This window comes from Haemaphysalis longicornis, unplaced genomic scaffold (genome assembly GCF_048455015.1).
Source record: "Haemaphysalis longicornis isolate Haplotype H1 unplaced genomic scaffold, Haemaphysalis longicornis Haplotype H1 scaffold_1, whole genome shotgun sequence".
Taxonomy (NCBI): domain Eukaryota; kingdom Metazoa; phylum Arthropoda; class Arachnida; order Ixodida; family Ixodidae; genus Haemaphysalis; species Haemaphysalis longicornis.
The window spans coordinates 182266442-182290444 of NW_027526203.1; the positions used below are offsets into that span (position 1 = coordinate 182266442).

At 48.7% G+C, this 24003-nt stretch overlaps 1 protein-coding gene and 1 long non-coding RNA gene across 2 annotated transcripts in view; one reads left to right on the forward strand and one right to left on the reverse strand.

The window, feature by feature from the left end:
- LOC144139907 (bone morphogenetic protein 1-like) overlaps positions 1–24003 on the forward strand; it is a 678031-nt gene that overhangs the window by 57196 nt on the left and 596832 nt on the right. The window lies entirely within an intron of this gene.
- LOC144167484 (uncharacterized) overlaps positions 22249–24003 on the reverse strand; it is a 147760-nt gene continuing 146005 nt past the window's right edge. The window contains exons 2-3 of the long non-coding RNA XR_013322009.1: positions 22535–22605; positions 22249–22427 (exon numbers count right to left, since the gene is read on the reverse strand). This is a non-coding gene — a long non-coding RNA (uncharacterized LOC144167484). The remainder of the gene's footprint in view (positions 22428–22534; positions 22606–24003) is intronic.

Below are 24003 nucleotides of genomic sequence, written 5' to 3' on the forward strand. Positions count from 1 at the left end.
GCAACAAAAACTTCTGAGTGAAGGGGTGGCCGCTACCCTCAAAATTGCGCGCCAGGCGGCCAGTCACAGCGGTTAAACACGAAGCCATGTCCAATCGCGAACCACTGTTGCGAGCGCACACATTTGCTGCAAAGTTACAGTGTATTTAACTTTTTACATGTTATGCCTGCGGTGATCGCGCACCTGTAACCAGAGTTGGGGAATATATGTAGTCGCTAAACGTCTCATAGTGCCATGTATCAGCAAGTGAGCCCTGATTTGAACCCTGGTGTCGGTGGGGTGATGATTGGCCTGCCATCAGTCGACTGAAAGTTGAACTCGAATACTATATATCCCGACGTTTAGCAAGTTAATCTAATCACCTCAAAGTGTTTCAATAATTATACAAAACGGCTTGCTTTTTATTGCGAAAAGAAGCTTCGTTAAATTTAAAAGCCCACAGGAATTTTTATTTATTTATTTATTTATTTATTTATTTATTTATTTATTTATTTATTTATTTATTTATTTATTTATTTATTTATTTATTTATTTATTTATTTATTTATTTATTTATTTATTGGTACTGCAATCCCATGGAGGAAGTTAACAGCTGATTGGTACGAAATAAAAATAAGCATAGAACACCATGGAAACAGGTAGAACAATCATTCGAATTTCGCATAGTTGGCAGCCATATAACTCAGGGCAAACAACAAATCATCATTTGCATTTTACAAACGTAAGCAAATGTGACACAATCACACAGATGAAACATAACTCGCATTTTAAGGAAGGAAAACAAGGCAAATACACAAGTAAAATTATTTCTCTTTTATTCCAGGCCAGCGGCAAAGGGTGCTAGAGATGGTTTTCGGACTTGATGGTCATTTAAACTATTACAGTCCTGCACGGTTATAGGGGGTGCGGAACGGAGCGATTACGTTCTGCTGTTGCGCGTTTCTTCTCTTTACCCGCGGGCGTCACGTCAATAGACAATTCCTAATATGCAGGGGGTGCTGGGGGAGGGAGGGGGGCGAAGTGGGCATGCATCCGATTTTGACGCAGAATGTTGGAACTGGTATACGCTGGCTATTCAGGCGACAATGCCGACATGCAATATCCCTAGGAAGGCCGTATTGCCACGCTATGTTTCTCGGGGATGCTTAAAGAACTTTTGCATGATCAATAAAATCTCACTCCGGTGTCTAGCTGGTTGAGACTCTAGCATCTAAAGCGGACGCCCGAGAAAAAAAAATCGACAAATCCCCACGCAAAGGTGGGAAGGGACGTGAAGCGAAGCTTCAATTGCGTGCCGTTCCGTATTCATTCCTCGCAAAATGCTTTCCGAAGTCTTTCTTTGCGCCGACCAAGGAGACGCGCTGCTCTCACAACGCCACGAGGCCTCGTTCAGAAAGTCGTTTGTGGTAGTAGTGCTGACCACGCCGCTCGTCTCCCGTGGCGTCGCAAACGTGGGCAGCACGCTGATTAAAGGAGCCATGAAGAGAAAATACAACTTCGTTTAATTTGAAAGAACTAAGATTCAGTATCTCACTCAGCTCCATTACAGCCCCAAAAGATGTTTTTAACAAAAAAAAGCAAGAAGTATTTAAAAACTTTCAAATTTTGCGCCACAGTGACGTGTTAGCAATAATTACGTCATACGGGCCAACAATAAAACATAATTTTCATTGCGTTAACTGCACGTTAGCATTCAAGTGATGTGGTCAAATGGAACTAGAGGCCCCATTACAGACGTCCAGTCATGTGTCGTCGCGACAGGTCAGTTAGGCGGCCGCCAATCGCACAAACAAGGTTCCGTGACGTCATAGAAAAGTTGCGGGAAATTGGCTAGGGGGTCGCGACTGCTTCACACGTTTTCTTTAATATCTCCGCTATTTGTTCGAAGATTGCGATGATATTGGTATCATTGTTATAGGGACTAAGCAGACTTCTAATAAACCCAACTTGTATTTTGTCTTCATGGCTCCTTTAAAGGCCAGCTGCAAGCAATTGCTTAATTTTCCTTCGGCCGGTGACCGAAACACGTTCGGTGGCGCTTCTGACGGCGCTGCGAATCACTTCGGTCGGCGGTCGAAGCGTGGTTGGTTGCGCTTGAATGAATTAATTTATTGATAAAAAAATGGAAAGGAAGGTTCACCAGTATGCGTATCTTGTCACACCTAGGGGTTGACACCAGAACGCCTGCTGGTGCGAGGAGGGGGAAGGGATATCAGAAAGATGGATAGAAGAGGCAAAGGAGAGATTGACTACAAGATAATAATAATGATAACACACACACACACGAGAGAGATTTTTAAAAAAAGAAGAAAAGAGGGAAGTCGCTGGGGTTCCGCCCACAGTATGTCGTCCCTATTCACTGGGCCAGGGAGCGGAGTGCAGGGATGAATCTCGATGCGTCCAGGTAGGAGTCCAGGCTGGACTCCGTCCCGCTTTGCGGCCACAGTAGCTGGTACAGCAGCCGGACGCTCCGTAGTGCGGCCAGCATCTGCGGCCTCCCTGCCGCAAACTCCGGGAACTCGAAGAGCAGGTGCGGCAGGGACGGGACAGGCGCCTGGCACTGCCGGCAGGCGGGGCTGTCAGTCAGCCAAGGTAACCAAAAAAGAGGCAAGGCAGATTGAAACGAATAAATGGAGGGAAAAAATGAAAGCTGAAACGTCGTTAGAGATGTAGAGCTAAGAAATTGAACATCAGAAAGGAAAATTTCTAGGATAATTCCCAGGGCAGAGCTTTGCTTTTTGAGGCTAGAGCAGGTTGCCTGCGAACTAAGAGCTTTGTGGGGAAGTATTCACAAAATGATGGGGTATGCGTGGTCTGCGGAAAAGAAACAGAAACTATGCGGCACATAGTGTTAGAATGTGAGGGTATCCATCCAAATCTACATGAAGGAAATATTCGGCTTCCAGATGCCTTAGGATTTAAGGGTATCACAGAGGAAGTTAACTTCAAGGCTGTCGAGGGGACGAAAAGAAGATTAGAATGCTGGTGGACGAAAAGCAGAGAGGGGAATATTGCCTAGGACAGTTACCACCTGTAACAGGGAAAAAAAAGGTATTTTGTGCCTAATAAGCTTTTTGTGCCTGCCCTAAGCAGCGCTAGTATTAAACCAATGGGTATATTAGTCCTTTTTGGTAAGATGACATGTCATCACCCCGCTACAAAGGGGAAACCAATAGCAATCATCAATCATCATCATCAGTGGGTGCTTTTGCTCGGCCGTCCACACGGCCCCCGCACGGAGGCGCAGGACGGCCGAGCACTGCTGTTGGGGCAGGCGGGGCACCACGAAACTGCGCTTGCTTGACCTCGCAGCTGGGGGTCAGAGGGACGCCACCAGGTGTTTCCTGGGTTGGTACCTGGAGCAATAACCTTCGATTAAAAGCAGGCACTTGGTGGACTTGTGCTATGACAGCACGTAAATACAGGGTGTTTTCTTTCTTTGCCGTCCTATATTTACGCAAGAAAAAAATTCAGTGCCATTCCACTCAGTGGAGGGGGATACCAGCGCCGTTGACCGGGGCGCAGTCAAAGCAGTGCACGAAACAAACAAAACACGCCTGTTTGTAATTTGCCATTGAGAATACTTCCTAGTAATGAGATAGATGTAACTGGAATGAGTAGAGTTTTATTCTAACGGACAAACATGGGGCTGTCCGTTTCGCTTCCGCAAAAGCCCAGGTATTGACAGCAGACGGGGATTCCATAATATTTAGCACTCCACTGTGACCTCTACGTAATCATAAAAAATCATGCAGCCCACCGTTTAAATACGATGGTGGTTGAACGCGAAGTTTTCTCGTGACGGATTCTTTGGTTGTCGTCTGAGTTCAGACTTAGTTTTGACCGTGTCGAAATGGAGCCATAGGACAGACGCCGGCTTCATAACGCGAGGGGACACCGGTTCGGTTCCGGCCACTGAAACGTTTTTTTTTTCTTCTTTCGCTTCACCCACGATCATTCATTGTCATCTTCAGAGAAAGTTGACTTCCCTGCAGGCGTGTTCGCGTCACAGACGCCGTCAGTGAGAACACTACAGCTTCGCTCTAGAAAATAGATGACACTCGGCGTAATGTTTGAATCGTCTTAGCGGCTAATTTTCATATAACGTATTCCGGGATAGTTTGGATAAAACAAGGGCTACAACCGTTTTCTTTATTTTTTTTATTTTTTATTTAATGATACTATTAGCCCCAGTGGGGTCGTTACAGGGTGGTAGACAACACAAGAAATAACACTAACAAAGCTTCTCAGCCCGATACAAAGACGCATTTTCATACACAAAACCAAGACCAAATTTGAGCACAGATACCATTTGCACGCAGTGGCAAGCTATAGCGACAATGGAAACAAGCAACACGTGTTCAACAACGGTGTCTCATCGGCCAAGCAACATCCCCGCATACAAGCGGCGCAGCAAGTGATCTGCAATGGAATGCGCAGGAACTACACAAGAAACATGTGTACAGCGCGTGCGCAAGACAGAAGCACACGGAAATGCAAGAACACACGAATAAAACGTTGCAGCAGCTATCAATCACTGATAAGTGAGTAATGACGAAGCAGGGACGACTCAAACTGATTAACCGTGACTGCGGAAATTGCAGCCTGTGGAAGTGCATTCCAGTCTTCTATTGTTCTCGGTAGGAACGAATATTTAAAACTGTCTACCCTGGCATTAATTGCGAGATACTGGCCCGCGTGGGTACCCCTGACGGTGCGAGTGTTCCTAGGTTTAAAATACGGACTAGTGTCTAAGTTTAGGGAATTGTTTTGTAGCATAAAAAGAAGCTTCAACCTAGCTATTCTCCGTCGGTCTGAAAGGTGAGGTAGGTTAAGATGGCTTAGCACGTCACTAACCGAATCAGTGCTTCTAAATCTCGACAGAATAAACCTCGCTGCTCGCCTTTGTATTTTTTCTATCTTATCAACCTGGTATTTCCTATACGCCAATATTTCCTATATTTCCTATATTTCCTATACCCATACTGCCTCCGCAAATGGCCATGCATGGACAGCAGGCGGGACGTTTACAATTTTACTGTGAACTAACTAATAACGGCAAGTAAATGAAATTCGGCGTAATATTAGAGTCGTCCAAGCAGCCATATATATATATATATATATATATATATATATATATATATATATATATATATATATATATATATATATATATATATATATATATATATATATATATATATATATATATATATATGTATATATATATATATATATATATATATATATAGCGAATCAGAAAATGGGAAATGAGGGGCTCCGTGAAATAAGACAGGAAATAAGGGTTGGCAGTCAAGAAAACCTCGGAAAGCAAAGGGGAGGTTGTAGTGGGTCATAGAAAGAGATGAAGAATTTTTTGAGTCGAAAAGAAAGTGGTGAAAAAATGCCCGCCGGGTGGGATCCGAACCCACGACCTCCAGAATACCGGTCTGGTGCGATAACCTCTACGCTACCAGCGGGGCTGTTTCCCCAGCACTTTCTCGGGTATTTATGTTAAGGTGTTTTTGTTTCCTGCACTTGGGGGTGGTATGCTTATCCCACCCGGCGGGCATTTTTTCACCACTTTCTTTCTTGACTGCCAACCCTTATTTTCTGTCTATATATATATATATATATATATATATATATATATATATATATATATATATATATATATATATATATATATATATATATATATATATATATATATATATATATTACGATACGTACATAGATTGAGAGGTACAGAGCATTTCCCATAAACTTGGCTTTTCCGTCAAATTTGGCCACGCGACTTCCGTCGACGCACGCACTTTTGGTCATAACATTGCCTATAAGAGCTACGCTGTAAAGAAACTGTAGCTTAGTACACAATGTTTTCAGAGCGTACATGTTTAGAGACCTTGCGGATAACAATTAGGGCCAATTGGTGCCGTTTAGCTTACTTCCTTGGGAAGCCCAGTGGAAGCACACAATGTAATACATACTCGTCTGAAACGATTTTAAACTTGAGGATGATATAGCACACTTTCATTGGGTACAGGTATTAAAATCCCCACTCCTGCACAAAAATCGCGTACTATACATGTATTGATACAAGTTACAATAAATTGCTAGGCGTTTGTGAGTTGCCGACGTGAATCGTACGTACAAGTCAACCAGCTCGCCAACATACAAGTCGGGTGTAAGAAGTTAACAGCATTCCAGTCTACCACGCTGTTTAGTGGGTTGACAACGCTTAGCCTACATCCGCACCATAATCTTGTGGTTCGACATTGCTCGTATAGACCCACTGTTAGCTGCTTTAGCCGTCTCGGCCTTCTTCTGAATCCATCTCAGTTTATCGTACGCTCGTTTCCGTCCGCGCCATTCCTCTTTTGTGAGCTTCACCTTGTGTCAAAACATTCCGTACACAGTGGTTGGCATCGTTGGCCTGATAAGCCTTGACATGCATCTTGGCTGGGTTCCACAAGCTTCCTTGCGGGGTTGAGCAATCCGAATGGAGAGTTTGTGACGACCTGTGACTAGTGACTTGGTATAATACGTGACTGGTAACCTCGCGCGAATACCACATTCCTCCTTTCTCAGTTGAGGTGTGCATTTGTACGGGCTGGGCTACACAGGGGTTTCCGCAGGGGGTTTCGTAGGGGTGAAAGGGGGAGGCTGCACTCCAAGAAGTCCCCGCAGCTCGTCTTCACCACAGCTCTCCAGAATGACCAACTGAAGTGTGCATATTCGGCAAGTGACGAAGACCAACATATGACTTGACTGTACAAGAGTGCATGGGCGCAGGGGCAACACGCAAGGCGCGAACGGCGTTTCGCGCTGCGCAATGTGCCTACGCAGATGACCTTTTTCGCTCAAATTGAATGCTCGCTCACGTCATTCGTCGAATTTGCACACTAGGTCACCTCTATTAGTCACTGCGGAGTATTGTGGTGAAGACGCCCTACGGGGACTGTTACCATAACAAATGGTTTGACGACTAGCCTAACAACATTTTGCGTTAAAATTAGTCTTCATTAAATGAAGTGCGCCTAAAGCGTAACCTAAAAAACGTTCGTAACGTTACGTATCCGTTTTTCTTTACCATTAGGGAGGCGCAAAAGTTTATCACCCTGCCTCAGGCACGCGCTGCAGGAGCAGAGTTGAGCTGAGGTACAGTATTTGTCAGAATATCCTGGGCCGCACAAAAACTTTCTGGGCCCCACAGAATCCACCGCAAAGGCTTAACGTTCAAGTGGGGCTGAATAATTTTGATTGATAGATTGATTGATTGATCGATTGATTGATTGATTGATTGATTGATTGATTGATTGATTGATTGATTGATTGATTGATTGATTGATTGATTGATTGATTGATTGATTGATTGTAGGAATTAACGCACCGACGCAACGCAGGTGATGAGGTGCGCGGTAGAGGAGGGCTCCGGATTAATTTTGGTCACCTGGGGTTTTTTAACCTGCGCCGAAATCTCGTACACACGGGCGTTTTTGCTTTTCGCCTCCATCAGAAAAGCGGCCGCCGCGGCCGGGAATCGAACCTGCATCCTTGAGCTCAGCAGCATAACGCCTTAGCCACTGAGCCACCGCGGCGGGTGGCTGAAATATAATCCCATTCAGAAAGAGAGGTGCTTCCGCAAGCTTTCTGGCATAAAACAGTTCAGTCTGAATGTAAGTTTGAATTTTGAATTATCTACGGTCTAATAACTTCTGCAATGGCCTAGAAACTTTTGACAAAGATTGTATGTGTTTCCGGGGAAGCCGCGTCAGCGAGCGGAGGCGCCCCCCTTTCCTGGCCGCGCCAACATGCCAGGTGAGTCGAAAACGTTCGCGTACGGAACACGCCACTCGGAATGGGTGGTCGAGGAGCTGTGGTTCGAAAAGGGCCGCCAATGAGGAATGTGCCCGTTGCCAGCGGGGTCGCCGCACTGCCACTTGAACACGTGCGGTCTGCTTGTCCCCGAGTTAGGGGACGCACGCGCGCTCTGCCAATATACCCACCTAACGACGCGGTCTTTCTTTTGCTCCGCGGTTTTCGCGCTCCTATGACGTTTCTATTGCGCGTCATTTCGCCGTCTCTTCGGTTCCGTTTCCTTTGACGCTTGGGATGCCTTTCTTACCGCGTATAGAATCCTTAGACGTCGGAGCTCCATGCAGTGCTTCACCTGGCTCGCATTCCTTGCTTAATTGTGCAGCTTTTGTCCAAACTATGCTTAAGAAGATGCACGACAACCTCCTTTGAGTCCACGATGTGAAATGGCCCCCGCCGTGCAGAGAACACTTACTGTGTACGCTCATATGAGCTGGGCGTTGCGAGCACATGAGCAGGTCGGTAGGAGGCTTATCTTCGCTCTGCGTGGCTGGATGCTGCTTTAGCACAGGGACAGAGAAGCGAGCGGACGTGTAAAACTGGGAAAGAAACAGCATCAAGCATACCGATGTATGAACATAACACGCAGCCACAGCGAATTGGGTGAACACGGGAACGGGTGAACCTGTACAACACCCCCCGGAGCAATAAAAACCGATCAGCCGGTCCAACTAAAGTTGCGCAAAGATACCCGCAGCGCCAGACCGGGGCCGCGCTGCGACTTCCGTTTCAGTGTTTTCTATGTCAACGACAAGTACAGCTCGTCCGTGTCGCAACAACCGTTAGCCGCAGCGCGCGGTGGATACAAATCGAGCGGCCGACCCGGCACCGTACTCCTGCCTTGCCCCCTGCATTTCGTCACCGGACGCGTCGCCAGCGGTTGACAGATTATTGGATCCTTCCCTGGCGTGCGCGCAATTAGGAGCCGGGACGCGCGGCCCGCCGGTGCAGTGTCTGCCTGCCTCCCTTCTGTCTCTGCTGCTTCGTCCATTCATCTGCACCCCGTCACCGCCGAGGTGGCGCCAAGCTCGAGATGTGCTCCGTGCGCAGGAGACAAACGGCGCAGTCTCGATGGAACAAGGGGCCAAGCTGTAACGCTTCTGGCACGCTTAGTACGTGGCGTGGGAAATTGCCATCCATATGAGGAAAGAAAGATACCGCAGAAAGTGACTAACAGGCCTTCTATCTCATGTAAGCGATCTTGTTCACTGCCCGCTGTTGCGGTCTTCGTGGTTCAAAGGGTACAGTCGAGAAGGCATGAAATGTAAACTGGGAAATATCACCCCGAACACGGTTCCATATGTCGGCTCGGGGAGGTAAAATAATGGCGCAGTTCTGGTTGATTTATGGGCAACGACTACTTCGCTCCACTGCTGTGAATTTGGCGTTCTATGGAAAGAAATACCGAAGTTGATGCGTTGCGGCTCATATAGTCGCGTTTGAATTTTCACAAACAGTACATCTGTGGCGGGATAAATTTAGTTACGGTGAATGGCTCGAAGCTTGTGGTTTGCTCGCATCTTGTATTTATTTGTCCCAAACTCCGGCGTACGTGGTATAACCTTTTCTCCGTATTTGTTTCGCAGTGTACTACGAGAAGAAGCTTATTCATCCGCTCTGGTTTCCCGTCACCTTCCGTATTTGTACTGTAATCATAGCAGCATCGTTACTTTTAGTCAAAAGCAGTTCGAATGTAGGTAGTGGGGGATGTTCTGTGGCTGAGCTTCTCACTGAAAGGGGTGCGCGATGCAGGTTTCCGCGTCCCTATAATGGAAATGTGAATTACATCATCCCGTCAGTGTACAGATGAGCGTGGGCTTTGTACTTTTGTGAATAATGGTCAGGGGCGAAGAACTTCTTTGGGAGGAAGCCACCTTTGGTCAACGTTGTCCTGAAATGCGGGCCGCAAAATGGCACGATACGTCAGCGTGCCGTGAATTCACCCGGAATCGTGGCAGCTGCCGTTTCGCAGAAGCTGTAGTTTAGAAGTTCGCGGCTAAGCTGTTGAAGTCGCATTCGATGCTGTGTCCATCGTCCTCGTCGTCAACAGACTTATCTTGAAGGGCACTTCGCCCTAACCCGTCACTCCTTCTTGCGCTAGGGAAGAAAAGCGAATGACAAAATGATTGTCCCTCGTAGGGGAAAGAGGGTTGTGATCCCTGTCCTCACGAGGTTGGGAGAAATGACGCTGGTGCGGGTGGAGATGACCGCCCCCGCCCTTTAACACTTCCAAGCGGGCACCTCCTCCCCCTCCGCCGGCTCAATTCTTCACTTTTAGTCCTGTTGATGTAGAGCGGGTGATTTCTTTAAGCGGACTAAATTGCGGTTCCTCGTCTGAAGAGGAATGAATGTATAACATTAAATGGGGAACGGGTGGACCGTTACTACGATTTGCCAATTGAACTGGTGCTATTCCACTATTAAACAATGGCCAGCACCGCTGGACAATCATTTGGTATGAGATCAATCTACGTCTTTGTTTTGCTACCCAAAGGAATTACAATTTGGGACGCATCTTAGTAAGAACAACGATGAGCATAGAAAATAACATCTTATCTCTTGTTTTTTGTTTACAAGTAGCGATAAAATAGCTATTGGGCTTAGGTAACATCATTACGAGAGAGTAGCACATGTCTGTCCGTTACGAAGGCACCAACGGGCTACATATGTCCAGACTCCAACGAGTAGGGATGTCGGTCACACGATCGAAAACGAGAAAAAAAAAATGAAAGCAGGATTTTTTCTTAAGAGAAAGTGGTTAACACGGGAAGCTTTCTCCCGTGCAACCTGAGTCAGAGTCAAAGACCAAAATCCAAACTGCTTCCACCGTGTCGGAATGGCGCGATCGGATAGACGTCGGCTATAATGCGAGGGATCCAGTTTTTTTTTTTTTTTTTTTTCTCACTCGAGGTGCTTGATGGGCCTTCGTGGAAACCCGTTGTGTGAGTTGGCTTTCCTACAGTGCGTCTTGGCGAAACGACAGCACAAGTGAGGAACAAAAGCTTCGCTTCAATAAAAATGCCAAATTATGGTTTTGTTAGTTATTAAGTTTGTCGAGTTAGTTCTTCAAGGGGGAAGTCAATCGGAGGCACCGGAATGCTTTTCCATTATCGGACGAAGAGTGTATAGCTGTCACTGGTGCCTCTTAAAGCCAGCAGCAACGACATCATGCGCGGCATGCACGGCATGAGCCTGGATGACCTGATACCACTCTTGGACAACCACTGCTGGACAACAACGTGTCGTGGCGGAGCGCATGGGGAAAAACACTCGGGGTGCGACGGAGCGGCAAAATGCGTCCAAGCGGTGATTCAGGGCGGAAGTAGTTAGCGAAAAGCTGCTCTCTCGGCTGGCCGGTTCGAACCGGCCGTGCCACACAAACGTACAGTGAACTACAAGGCTTTCACTGTAACAGATCCGCACGAAGAGACCTCGCAAGCTTACATTTGCGCTTTGGAAAAGCGTGCGGTCTCCCGCCGTTCGGCTTCAGAGAAATTTCACATGTTGCAGGTTCATGCGCTGTCGCATGTTTAAGCGCTTTCATACAGCCGTCTGTGTATTTTCGTTATTGAGATCGTAATTGAAAGGGAAACGCGCACCTGACAGGCAGGATTCCGTTGCACTGTGTTCATGGACAAGGGAAACGAAGACGGGTAGTCCCTTGCGAAACATCGGCTCTCCGGACTGAGACTGCCCCTTTGGCAATGGTTTTAGTTCCTGTTCGCGACCGCCTTCGAAAGTTCATCGCCTCGCATATACACTTGTATATATTACAACGTCGGCTCGCTTCAAAACACCTCCTTGAAGGGGTTGGTAAAAGTGTTTTATTGAGCTGAAACGGAAATGGTTGCGCCATTCCTCTCTTGAGATCCAGAGAAATTATATTCGTTGAACCTCGAGATGCTGGTTCCGAAATGCAGAGGAGAAGGGAATTCCCCATAAGTCAATATGTTCGGGAACTAAATTTGCAAAGCTTCATTTGTTATAGACGCTAAAAGAAGGGGATAAAACATATTGTCTGGGCAGAAGTGACTGTGATTATGCAGCCAATATCCGTGCAAATATCCGCCGTATTTGTGGCTTGTCAGCTTAGTACTGCATTGCCTCACGCTAGGTTTAAAGGGCCCTGTACAGCAGTCGCAATATTTTTTGTGCGCAAGCGCTTCCCTTGTCAATGCTGCACTTATTAAAATTATTGGTGCTAGTAAACGCGTAAAATATTCTATATAGCACATTCATTATTACGGGAAAAAGTATCGCAGAAAGCGGTGTACTATTTCTTTTGCGCACACACGCAAAAAGAAATTGTATGTAATGAAACTCACTTTGACGATGATTGCGGTCGACCGCGAGCGGCAACGTTTGCAATATTACGAGTCACATCTGTTTCACTCTGGAATAAAGTCCAATTCCCCCATCAATGGCCCCCGCCACTGAGCTGAGCTGCGGAGGAGGGATGACGCCGCTCGCCATCTCGCACGTCGTGGGAGCCGTAGCATGAGTTGAGTTGCCATGTGTCCGTCACGCAAGAAGACGGAAACCCGGCAGAAGCCGCCGATGTGGCTGGCCCAATGGCTAAGGCGTTCTGCTGCTTGCTGAGCGCAAGAACGGGGGCTCGATCCCAGAAGGAAAAAACATTAAACAAAAATAGCATAAGCTAAAATCAGGTTCTCAGCATAACCTCGTTAACTGGTTCGCAAAACACTCTATAATAGTCCATTGCCATTATCCAAGTTATAGCAAAAAAAAAACACCGAAGAAAAAAACTTAGCAATACAAGAAATATTGTCATTCAAGGAACAGCAAAGAAAGTACAACTGCACTCAATTTTCCAGTTTTATATAGGCATAGCCGTTTTTACGCATTATATGTATATATATTGTTACGAATGGGCCAGCGCCGCAGTACTTCCCCGCATCACTCCTCGGCTGTGCGGCGAAGCCACTCGTGCGCCTTCGAAAACAGGCGCAATCATGTCGGCAACAAGTTGCGACAAAGCCTCGTCAGACGCTTCGCTCTCTGCGCATTCGGCGGCTGCCTGCACGGCTCGTCTCCACGCTCTTCAAGGACACAGAGGCAGGCCCCGGTGATCGCAACGGAGTCCTCCTCTCTCCCCTCTCTCGGACTCAACGTGCCCGAGGCTATGAACAGCTTACGAACTCTGGAAAGAGTGTAGTGCGTGTTCCAGCGTGTTTCCGTTTGACCGTTACCGCTTTCGGGTATAAATAGAGCTCCCAAGCGTTGTAAACCATTCCTGTTAGAGCAGCGAATCGATGTTGTCACTCTGCTCGAGTCCTGTATTGTAACCTCGCCCGTCGGGGCATTGTTCTTTGGCTTCGGCTCACCTCTCGCTATGAAGTAAACAGTTACGTTAGCCTACGGCTTCTGGACTTCTTCACGGCTGTAACAGCGGCTGGCCGCTCGCATCATACACGCTACCACTCGTATGTCGGAGGCCACGGAGCTCGGATCGGGTGCCCCCGCCCGGTCGCAACAACTGGTTGGCAGCGGTCGGATGGCAACTTCGTAACACCTGAAGCCAGCGGTGCGAGACCCAACACCACGGACGTCAAGGCGGCTTCGGACTTCGCAGAATTCACGGCGGTCAAGGGTGAGTGCGGGACTTTTCTTCACTGAGTTTTACCAGGCTTCTGAGGATAGCTGGTAGGGCGTGTGTTTTTGTCGCGTGGGTTAATCGCGCAAAACATTTTTGGAGCAGTGGGAAAGCAGTACTCTAGACCGGCCATGAATTTGAAGGCGTTGAAAAAACCGCAGTTGTTGGAGCTTGCAAAAGAGTTGCGCTTGGATGTTACGGACGCACTGAGAAAGCCAGAGCTGATACAGGCTATACTCGCTGTCGGGGCTGACGATGAGGAGCTGTCGGAATGCATTGAGCTGATCAATGGCAGGGAGACCGCGAAACGTCAGGCCGCTGAGGCTGAGGCTGAGGCTGAGCGCCAGCGTGAGGAGTTCGAGAGGCAGAAACGGCAGCAGCAACGCGAGGAAAGAGAACGACAGCACGAGGAATTGATGCGATGGTACGACCTCGAGCTCGAGCGCCTTGAAGAGGAAAGAAAGGAGCTCGAGGGAGAGAGACTCCAACGGGAGAACAAGAAAATAGAGCACGTAATTCAACTCGAGCAGGAAGAAGTGAAGCCGGAGTTTGAATTGTTGCTCGAAAAAGACCTCGTTGTCGAGGAAAGCACTATGCCAGCGCTGCCAGTAGCAGACGCTCGGGAGCGCGAGTCGGAAGCGACCGTTGCTGCCCCGCAGCGCGTCAAGGTTGCTGAGAGAGATAACGACGGCGCATTAGCTCAGACTGTCGGCAGAGGCGGCAGAGGGCAGTGCCTGTCCACTGAGTGCGATAATGTGTCGGCGTTTGTTTTGGAGATCTCGGCGGAGTGTTCGGATGGTTCAAATTCGCGGGACGCCTTGGGAGCGGCTACCGGTCTGAACATGAACATTTCGCGAGATAGCGAGGTTTCGCGGGAGTGCGGAAACCATGAGGCTACCGAAAGGCAACACGACTCCGCTGAAACGGAGGTTGTTCCTTCGGACGGTAGTGCAGAAACGAGAGATGTGGTGGCAAAGCCTGCATCCGAGGCAGCGAACGGTTTGCACGGTTCAGTTGGGAGAAATGACGATCTCGCCACTGAGCAAGCCGATTCCGTCCTGCTACCAGCTCAGGAGGAATGCGTAACCGATGAGGTTACCGAGAGACCGCACGAGTCCGCTGAAACAGAGGTTCTTTCGTACGGTAGCACAGAAACGAGCGATGTGGTGGCAAAGCCTGCAGTCGAAGCAGCGAGCGGTTTGCACAGCTCAGCTGGGAGTCATGACGATCTCGCCACTGAGCAAGCCGATTCCGTCCTGCCACCAGCTCAGGTAGCTGACCTCGAGCAACGGCCAGCCGAGCACGCAGAGATTCAGGTGTCGCGGGCGGCTGAGCCGTCTGTTGAGACAGGGCAGCTTGGATCTAGCGTAGCCTTGACAGCCGCAAAACAGAACGAAAACACCCTTCGGTGTTCGCTTGCTGAGGCTGTCGCCGAAAGCGCTAGGGACAACGAGGTAGTGACTGCTCAAAGCTACCAGGTGCCTAATGAGCACGTCGTGCCCTTTTCACTCCAAGCTGATGCTCCCGATGATAGGCCAACATCGGCGGAGCTAGTTGAGGTTGCGGTGTCGACTGCGGCTGAGCCGAAGTCTGGAACCGATCAGCCTAGAGGAGAGAACGTAAACACGTTCCGATGTTCGCTTGCCGAACGCGTTGGTAAAAAGGCGAGCAAGAAGGATAGAGGGAAAATTTCCGCACGTACTGGTGGCGCGTGTTTCAGTGCGGGCACGCCCAGAGGCAAGGCCATGAGCTCGCATCGCGCCAAGGGAACGCCGCCTCCTAGAAGGAGTGCGCGCCTTACGTTCGAACGCTGGAAAATCTCCTTCGCTCCTCCGCGCGCTCGACCTTTGTCGAACAAGACGACCGGTGTCTTTTCACGCGGTCGCAGCAGTCTCTTTCAGAGAACGGGCGCACCTAAAGTGCGATACAAGGGGAAAACTCGGAGCAATGATGGGAGCTCGAATCGCAGCTCTCAGCGCGAGAAGTGGCTTGTAGACGCCTGACTTTCTCAATTTCATTGTTTTTCCTGAGCAGGTTTCGCCCTTTACGATTACATTTCTTTTTGTGTGGGACATTTCCAATCACGCGAAATGTCAACTTTCAGGTTTGTTCACGTGTCTAAAGTACTGCTGGGCAAAAATATAACTAGAGTAGTTAGTTATTCGCGTACTTTTTCGCAACTAAAAGCCTGGTAGATCTTCAGTGTTGATTTGTCTTCGCACTTGCCGGCGATGCGGTTGTGTCTTCCTGTGTTGTTCTGTTGCTTGCCTGACCAAGCCAGAGACGTTCTTGGGGAGCCACTACTCGTCCAGTGACCCGCCCGGTGAAGCTCCAGCACGGTGTCGTACAGCCAAGGCCTGGAGTCGAGCGTCTGCCGAACACTTCACTTCGACAGCATCCCTCCGGACAACGGTTGCAGACCCTTATCCATCGGGATCTCGGACCCCCGGCGGAGAAGCTGTTACGAATGGGCCAGCGCCGCAGTACTTCCCCGCATCACTCCTCGGCTGTGCGGCGAAGCCACTCGTGCGCCTTCGAAAACAGGCGCAATCATGTCGGCAACAAGTTGCGACAAAGCCTCGTCAGACGCTTCGCTCTCTGCGCATTCGGCGGCTGCCTGCACGGCTCGTCTCCACGCTCTTCAAGGACACAGAGGCAGGCCCCGGTGATCGCAACGGAGTCCTCCTCTCTCCCCTCTCTCGGACTCAACGTGCCCGAGGCTATGAACAGCTTACGAACTCTGGAAAGAGTGTAGTGCGTGTTCCAGCGTGTTTCCGTTTGACCGTTACCGCTTTCGGGTATAAATAGAGCTCCCAAGCGTTGTAAACCATTCCTGTTAGAGCAGCGAATCGATGTTGTCACTCTGCTCGAGTCCTGTATTGTAACCTCGCCCGTCGGGGCATTGTTCTTTGGCTTCGGCTCACCTCTCGCTATGAAGTAAACAGTTACGTTAGCCTACGGCTTCTGGACTTCTTCACGGCTGTAACAGCGGCTGGCCGCTCGCATCATACACGCTACCACTCGTATGTCGGAGGCCACGGAGCTCGGATCGGGTGCCCCCGCCCGGTCGCAACAATATATATATATATATATATTGTAACGTGGCGGCAGAGCCAATGACTCGAACGATGGTAGAAGGATGAGCAACAGTCTATTTATAGAATTTGCAATGCGGTCATAACAGCGTGCCCTGCGACCCAACCACTTCTTCGTCCTCGTCGTCTTCTGTGATGAGCCATGATGGGGCATTGGCCGCCTAGGTGTCCCGTATATATATATATATATATATATATATATATATATATATATATATATATATATATATATATATATATATATATATATATATATATATATATATATATATATATATATATATATATATATATATATATATATTATATATATATATATATATATATATATATATATATATATATATATATATATATATATATATATATATATATATATAGGGTTGTTCGTTTTCGGGTAAAACCCGATTTTACCCGATTCTTGCACCCCGAACAAGTTTCAGGAGATTTCACCCTGCTGCTTGGAGAGTAGCGCTGCAGTTTTTATCCACGCTTTCTAGACAGGTCGCCGTGAGGGCGTACATGCACCCCCCCCCCCCCCCCCCCAAAAAAAAAATGCTTGCAGAAGAAAGTGGGAAACACGTTTGAGGCCGGCCACGCTTCGAAAGCAAAGAAATCTGCCCCTTTGCCCACTGCAGATTAGTCTCGGGTATGTGCACCTGCTTCCAAGAATTTCACGCGGAAGAGATGGGTGACCAGTCGGTGGGGGAGAGATTGAGCGACGAAGACGTTTTGTGTACAGGTCTTTTTTTACCAGCGTGGGTTCCAACCCGCATTATTATCGCTATTCTTCAGCCAGCCTCCGTCACGGTGACTTAGACGCGCTCGTCGGTCGGCCCTGCTGAGAGCCGTGCGTGGTGTCCTTCCTCCCCCGCGCATCACGCAGCTGGTGATATCTCCTTTCGAATGGCCACAAGAGCAGGGAAAGAAGCCACTGCACTCAAAATCCTGTTTTGACAGGAGCAGCAAAATTCTGGAAATTGTGGTATTGCTCTTTTTCGAAGAACTTCTAAAAAGGGTCACGTTTTTTAGTGGGTGGGGATAAAGACGAACGAGAAGAGAATGTGAACAAAACGTTATCCAAGGTTGGTCTCTTAGGTTTTCTTCCAGTTTTTCTGTGACGAAGTGAATCAGGCTTCTGATTGGTGCGAACTCTAACCAACGAGACGCATATCGCCATCCTCACTTAGCATTACCAGGCGCGTCTTGTGAGCGCAAAGCCACCGTCGCGGACATAAGGCGGCACCGGAAACTTCAGCGTGGAGATGGGAAGAAAACGAAAGACACTGGATGACTGGTGTAAAGAACATGAAGATCTCCAGATCGCAACGAAAGACAGTGAAGGCACCCGCACGTTAGTGTGCAAATATTGCAACACCGAGATGGTCACCGATCCAGCGAAGAAGCCCTACGACCGAATTCGTGAGCATCTAATGTCATCTCGTCATAAGAAGTTCAAGACGGCTTCCAAGGAAGCTGAGACTGCGGGAACGTCTCAGCAGACGCTTTTTGATATGTCCTGTAGACAGCGTGCGAAAGAAACTGAAGCGGACGGCGTTATCCATGACTTTGTTCGTGCCCTAGCGTACAGCGGAATAAGCATGCACCAGGCGGATGGACCGCTGGGAGACTTCGCACGCAAATACTGCAAGGCCGCGAAGACCATGCCAACAGGACAAAGACTTCGGCTGAAATACCTGAAAGAAGCTTTTGACAAGGACATGGAGAAAATCCGCGATGATATGCGAGATGTGAAAGTGAGCGTCATCGTCGATGAATCCCCAGACATCACTGGTGTGCCTACCATCAACACTCTCCTGTGCTACTACAGCCAGAAAAACGTGAAGAAGCACGTTGTTCTGGTCGACGTCGACAGGGTAAATGCATCGAACAGTTACACGGTGGCCAGCGCAGTTAGCAAGGCGCTCCTGACGGTTGGCAAGACGTGGAAAGACGTTGTGGCAGTAGCCACAGACTCAGCGGAGTACATGCGAAAGATGGTTCGAGAAATCTGTCAGGCTGAAGGGATCCAAATCTTGCATGTGAAAGATATAGCACACCTTATTCATGTGAGTGTTGACCATGCCATTTCTTTACCATGCATGTCTGATGTTCGATCCGTAGTGATCAAGTTTGGAGCGTTATTTAAGCACGCTAACAAGCTTTACCAAAAGTACACTGAAATTTGTTCTTCTAATGGCCTCTTTGGACCTGACATTAAGAAGCCACCTTCTGTTGTCCCGAATCGATGGCAAAGCTTCTACAAGGCACTTGTGGTAGTCGTAGAAATGTGGAGCTCGTTAACAGAACTTGCTGAAAGCTCGCATGATAGCAGCAAAGCAGAAGCTATTCGAGGGATACTTTCTGAAAAAGAAGTTGTTTATGCGAAGGCAATCTTGATGAGAGATGCACTCGGCCCACTTTTGGAAGCCCAGAAAACGCTTGAAAGTGGGAAGCTTTTGATGCCCAGCTTTGATCACCTGGTAAACGTGAAGCTGCAGCAGATTGTCGGGGAGCTTTCGGCGATGATCGGTAAAAGCGATCAGGCCAAAGCTGTTTTGTCTATGTTACCCAAGCGCAGCGCTAATTTAGTAAAAACATGTTCTGAAGAGTTCTGCACGAAACTCGCCACAAAATGGCGCTGCACTCTTGGACGGAACGTCTCAGAAAAAGAGGAAAACCAGCTAACTTTGTGGAAGTTGGGAGCCGTCCTTGATCCGTTTCAGAAGCGTCTGCTGGGGCAGTCATTTGAGGACTACCGACCTCTGTTCATGTCCGTAACCGACAATGTAGATTCCCTTAATGACGAGTTCAACCAGTATTTGCTGGAAGCGAGCCCCACAAACCCAGCTGTCGAACTAATCGAGTATTGGCATGACTCTACTTCTCGCTACCCAAGGCTTGCAAAAGCTGCACTGACATTGTTGTGCCTAGCTAATGGTAGCTGTGATGTGGAGAGAACTTTCTCCCAGCTGAGATATGTTCAACGACCGGACAGATCTCGAATGGAGACTGACATGTTGCGCATGCAGATGATAATGTATGTCAACAAGGACGTGTAAAAAATCGATGACCAGATTTTCGAGAATAAAATGTATAATTTCTAAGAGTCAATGTTTACTGATTCATTCATTTTCAAACACCACTGATTCATTTTCAAACAAACAAAAAAAATCGGGTAGTATACTGTATTTGCTATAATACTCTGGTGTCTGTCCCAATTACCAGCTTGAAACACCAAATTTAACGTGTTATACTTAAAAAGCCGTGATACGTTTTGATAAGCTCAGTGTAAGTTCTGATAAGTACAACCGTATATTTAACCCGAAAAAACCCGAAGTAAGGAATGGTTTCGCAAAAAACCCGATTTTTCCCCGAATATCAGTTTGAAAAATACCGCCCGATTTTTACCCCCCGAATTTGAAAAAATATAAAACCCGAAAACGAACAACCCTATATATATATATATATATATATATATATATATAATTTCTGAGTTGGGTTTCTTTGTTCTTCATTTCTCCATGTGTATTCCTTTTTCCTGGCCAGAAAGTAAATGAAGTCTTTGCGACGGATGCGAAAAACAAAACTACCCGTGTGTTGCAATGTCACTGACTGTTGAACATGTATCCTTGATCCGTATAAGTAAATCCATAGCCCTTCTCCATGGTGCCCATCATAACCGAAATGTAACTCGGGCTCATAAACACAGATTTGAATTTGAAACCTCGCGTATAATCCGTGCAGTATTGCGCGGCCATTTCGCTCAACTGGATTCATAGGCCTGCAAGATTGTACCTGTAGTAGGTTCTCGTAGTCGTCTGCTGAATCAGCCCTTTCTTTGGTTTTGACTCCTCCACTCGCTGAAAGCGTTTCTTTTTTTTTTTTCCGGATACGTGTTCAAGAACACCTCGCGAAAGGCAGCCGGGGATTTTCGGCGAAAAGAAAATGCGGCAAAAGCCGGCGGTTCGCCCAAGTCGATTCGATGCACCACCGCCACATTTCTCCTTTCTGATCAAACTTGGCGGGACAGTTATCATGCATGCATCTGCATACTCGTATTACAGCCCTTCCGTATCTCCCTGTTACAGCCGCATCTGTCGCTGTCTCTACCGCTTAGAGTCACTCGTGGCTTCAAGTCCCATGCCCACCTCTTTCATCCGCGAGGCCCACCGTTGGCTTACTATTCAGTCTGCTGAGACCGAGCTGCAGCCCCACCGCAGCGGCATCCCTCGGAGGCGCTGCCCACAGACCGAGAAAGAACGCCGGCCATTTCGGGGCGTTTACGGCTCTTCCTCCTTCCGTTATCTGTCACTTTCGCTTTCGCTTTGCGGCCCTACTGCATGGAACCCTCGCGTGACGAGGAGGAACGAAGTAAAGGAAGAGGCACAAAAGGCAATATCCAGGTAACGCTCTACGGAACCGCTGCCCGCGGCAGCGGACCGTGCCCCGTTGGTCTGTCTACCGTGATTTACACGCGATGCACTCCGCCGGCGGACGGCGTGCGGCAATCTCGATCTCGGCGGGCGCACTGGCGTACAACAGTGCCGCAGCCCCCAGTGGCCCCACCGGCAAGGAGGCACCCCGCAGGAACCCTGGCATGCGTGCCTGCGGATCAGTTTGCTATCGTTTGTCTTCCACGTGTAAGCTGTGCCTACGGGTGTGAATTACTGCGGCGTTCACTGTAGCTACTGCAGATACATGGCGCAATGTCACACCCTCTATAAACGAAAAAAATAAGAGAAAAGGATGAGGAAGAGAGGGTGTGAGAAGTGTGGCTTTAATGACACGTGACGCCCTCAGGAAATAATGAGCTTGGCTTTGTAGCGAAAAATGCGAGGGAAAAAAAGTTAAAGCAGTTCCATTCAACGTGAAGGCTGTGAAGTGCGGGGCAGTGATTCGCCACAGAGACTGTGGCGCCGTTCTCCGATCCTTGCTACCACCCCTCAGGCTCCTCCCCTCCTGTCTCACTCCTCTCTTGATGAATTGAGCAGAGGTTTGTACATTGCAGTTCAATTTTCCAGCTTTCGCAGTGCTCGCGCGCCTTCTCCCAGGACAGCCCGCGTCCTTTTCTTTATCTTTTGGTTCGTGTTCTGCCCGGAACAACGCGAGCGGGGTTTCTGTTCTGTTTCTGCTTTCTTTCATCTCGCGTGTGCTGTAGCCTTTCTGTGCCATTTTGAACACGTTGGTATTTTTCTTCCACGGCCACTTTTTTTTCGCTTACTATCGTCAGAACCAACCCAACGAGAATTCGTAAGTAAATGAACGCGGGGACTGCTGGTTAAGGCATATATTTTACCTCAAATAGTACCTGCAGTTTACTTCTTGCTAAATAATGGGGACACGTATGACCAGTACCAGCGGTTCCAGGAGTTTCGAATGGTTCTGCCTATATAAACCTCTTGTCCGCGTATCCTCTTAACTTTGGCCGGCAGGCTGAATCGAGGGACAGGCGGGTATCTTTTCGAAGCCTCTGTTTGAGTGCGTGACGCCACGTGACACCGTGACCGCGGTGACACGTGACACCGTGACACCGGTCACTGTCACGATGCAGGCATTCGTCATAGGGCATCTCCACTGGTCCGCGAGGTCGCGCCCTTGGTATCAGGGGTCTATCCAGGTGGTACCGCCGAAATGTGTGGCGATCCCGCGGGTTGAGGCTCCACCTGGGTGAAGCAAGCGAGAGGGCTCCGCTCATATAGTACGGCCGAACAGGTTGTGGGGCCAGGAAGTAGTGGAGCTCCGTACGTACACTGAGGGTGGTGAGCAAAGTAGGGCTCAGCTCCATTTGCCCCGGAGTTGGTTCCTGGCCACACTAGGATTGCCTTCCAGTGTACGTCCTGCGAGGGGCAAAGACCACGGGGTACCTAGTGCCGTGTCTGAAGCGTCGGTGCACACTAAAGATGTCTCCCAACGAGGCGTATTAACGTTACAAGCTAGCGCTCACCTCTAGTTTGAGTGTTTTTCTTTGGGGCCCGTGCGAGACATTGGTTGGGACCGAACGACGAGCTTGCACTTCTGAAAAAAAAAATCACGTTTACGTGAAAACGCAGGCATTTGGCAGCGTGCACGTTGAAGGGAGGAAGGTCAGAATAATAACCAGGCATGGCCGTATTTGCTATGCTGAAGTTGGGGGAAGGAGAAATGGGTGCAAGGGAGAATGCAGGAAGGGGACCATGAAAGGGAAAAAGAGAAGGCATGGATACGTGCGAAGCTTATTCAAGCGCCGTGAGTGCCATTGCGGTTTTCTGCGTAAGTTTGCTATTCAGAGGAAGTTTACTATCAGCTTTGTCACTTGGTGCGCCGATGAAGGAGAAGGCCAATGTCCTGGGACGTCCTGTTCAGTGGACGGCCTCAGGAAGTGTACTGGACAGGGAAGAGGAGAGCTGACTTGTTTGTCATGAAAAATGGCGGCATGCACTCGCATGAAATGAGTCGCATAATCACCGGCGTGCCGTAGACTTCGCAAGCCGCACTGCCCGCCGTGCTAATCAAGAGGGAGTACGCATTCGTGAACGCCACCCGGGCGAGAGGCGACAAGGAAGGGTTTCGCCGGGTCGTGGGAGTCCGAATCGAGGAGTCCTGAAGGTGCGGTTCAAGGGCGCTAATACAAGCACTTGTAAATTCCTGCCCCATTCCAACAATTCCACCCTCCAGGCAAGTATGCGAAAACCCCAAGAAGCATCCGTTCTAATTGATTCATTGATTGTAGTTTTAAATGCGCCGACGCAACACAGGCGATGATGCGCGCCGTAGTGGAGAGCTACGGATTAATTTTGACCACCTGGGGATCTTTACCGTGCGCCGAAATCTCGTACACACGGGCGTTCTTGATTTCGCCTCTATCAGAAAAGCGGCCGCCGCGGCCGGGAACCGAACCGGCGTCCTCGTGCTCAGCAGCGCAGCGTCCTTTCTAAATAACGGAATGTGAACAGTATCTGATACTGGACGCGCAGAATGGGCGGCAGCATGTGGACGGCCATTGGCCCGGAAAGCAGTGAGAAGATGTATCATGAAACGCTTGGGCAGGGCAGCAGTAAGCTATTCCAATTTAGGCCAGTAGCTCTTGACGGCAACCACAACACACGGATTGCCGGAGCGGGCTCTGAACCACAGAAGACCACCGATCGCCCGCATGGGGCATGGGTATTGCTCAGTGGTTTGTAGAGCGCAGCCGCACGCCGTAAGCTATGTAGCTGTGGAAGTGGTGGTGTGAGCAAAATTTGTTACATCGTCAAATTAGCGGTATAACGGCAGCTCCGGCAGAACGATATGTTGCTACGGAACCACCGGTGTAAATACGGGGGCACTCACTGTATGTCTGCCGAAGGCAAAACAAGGTCAGCCGCTTAAGTGCCCCTCCAGCGAAATCACTTTGCTTTTTCGGCCTCCGCACACGAAGGCAAACACGAGGCC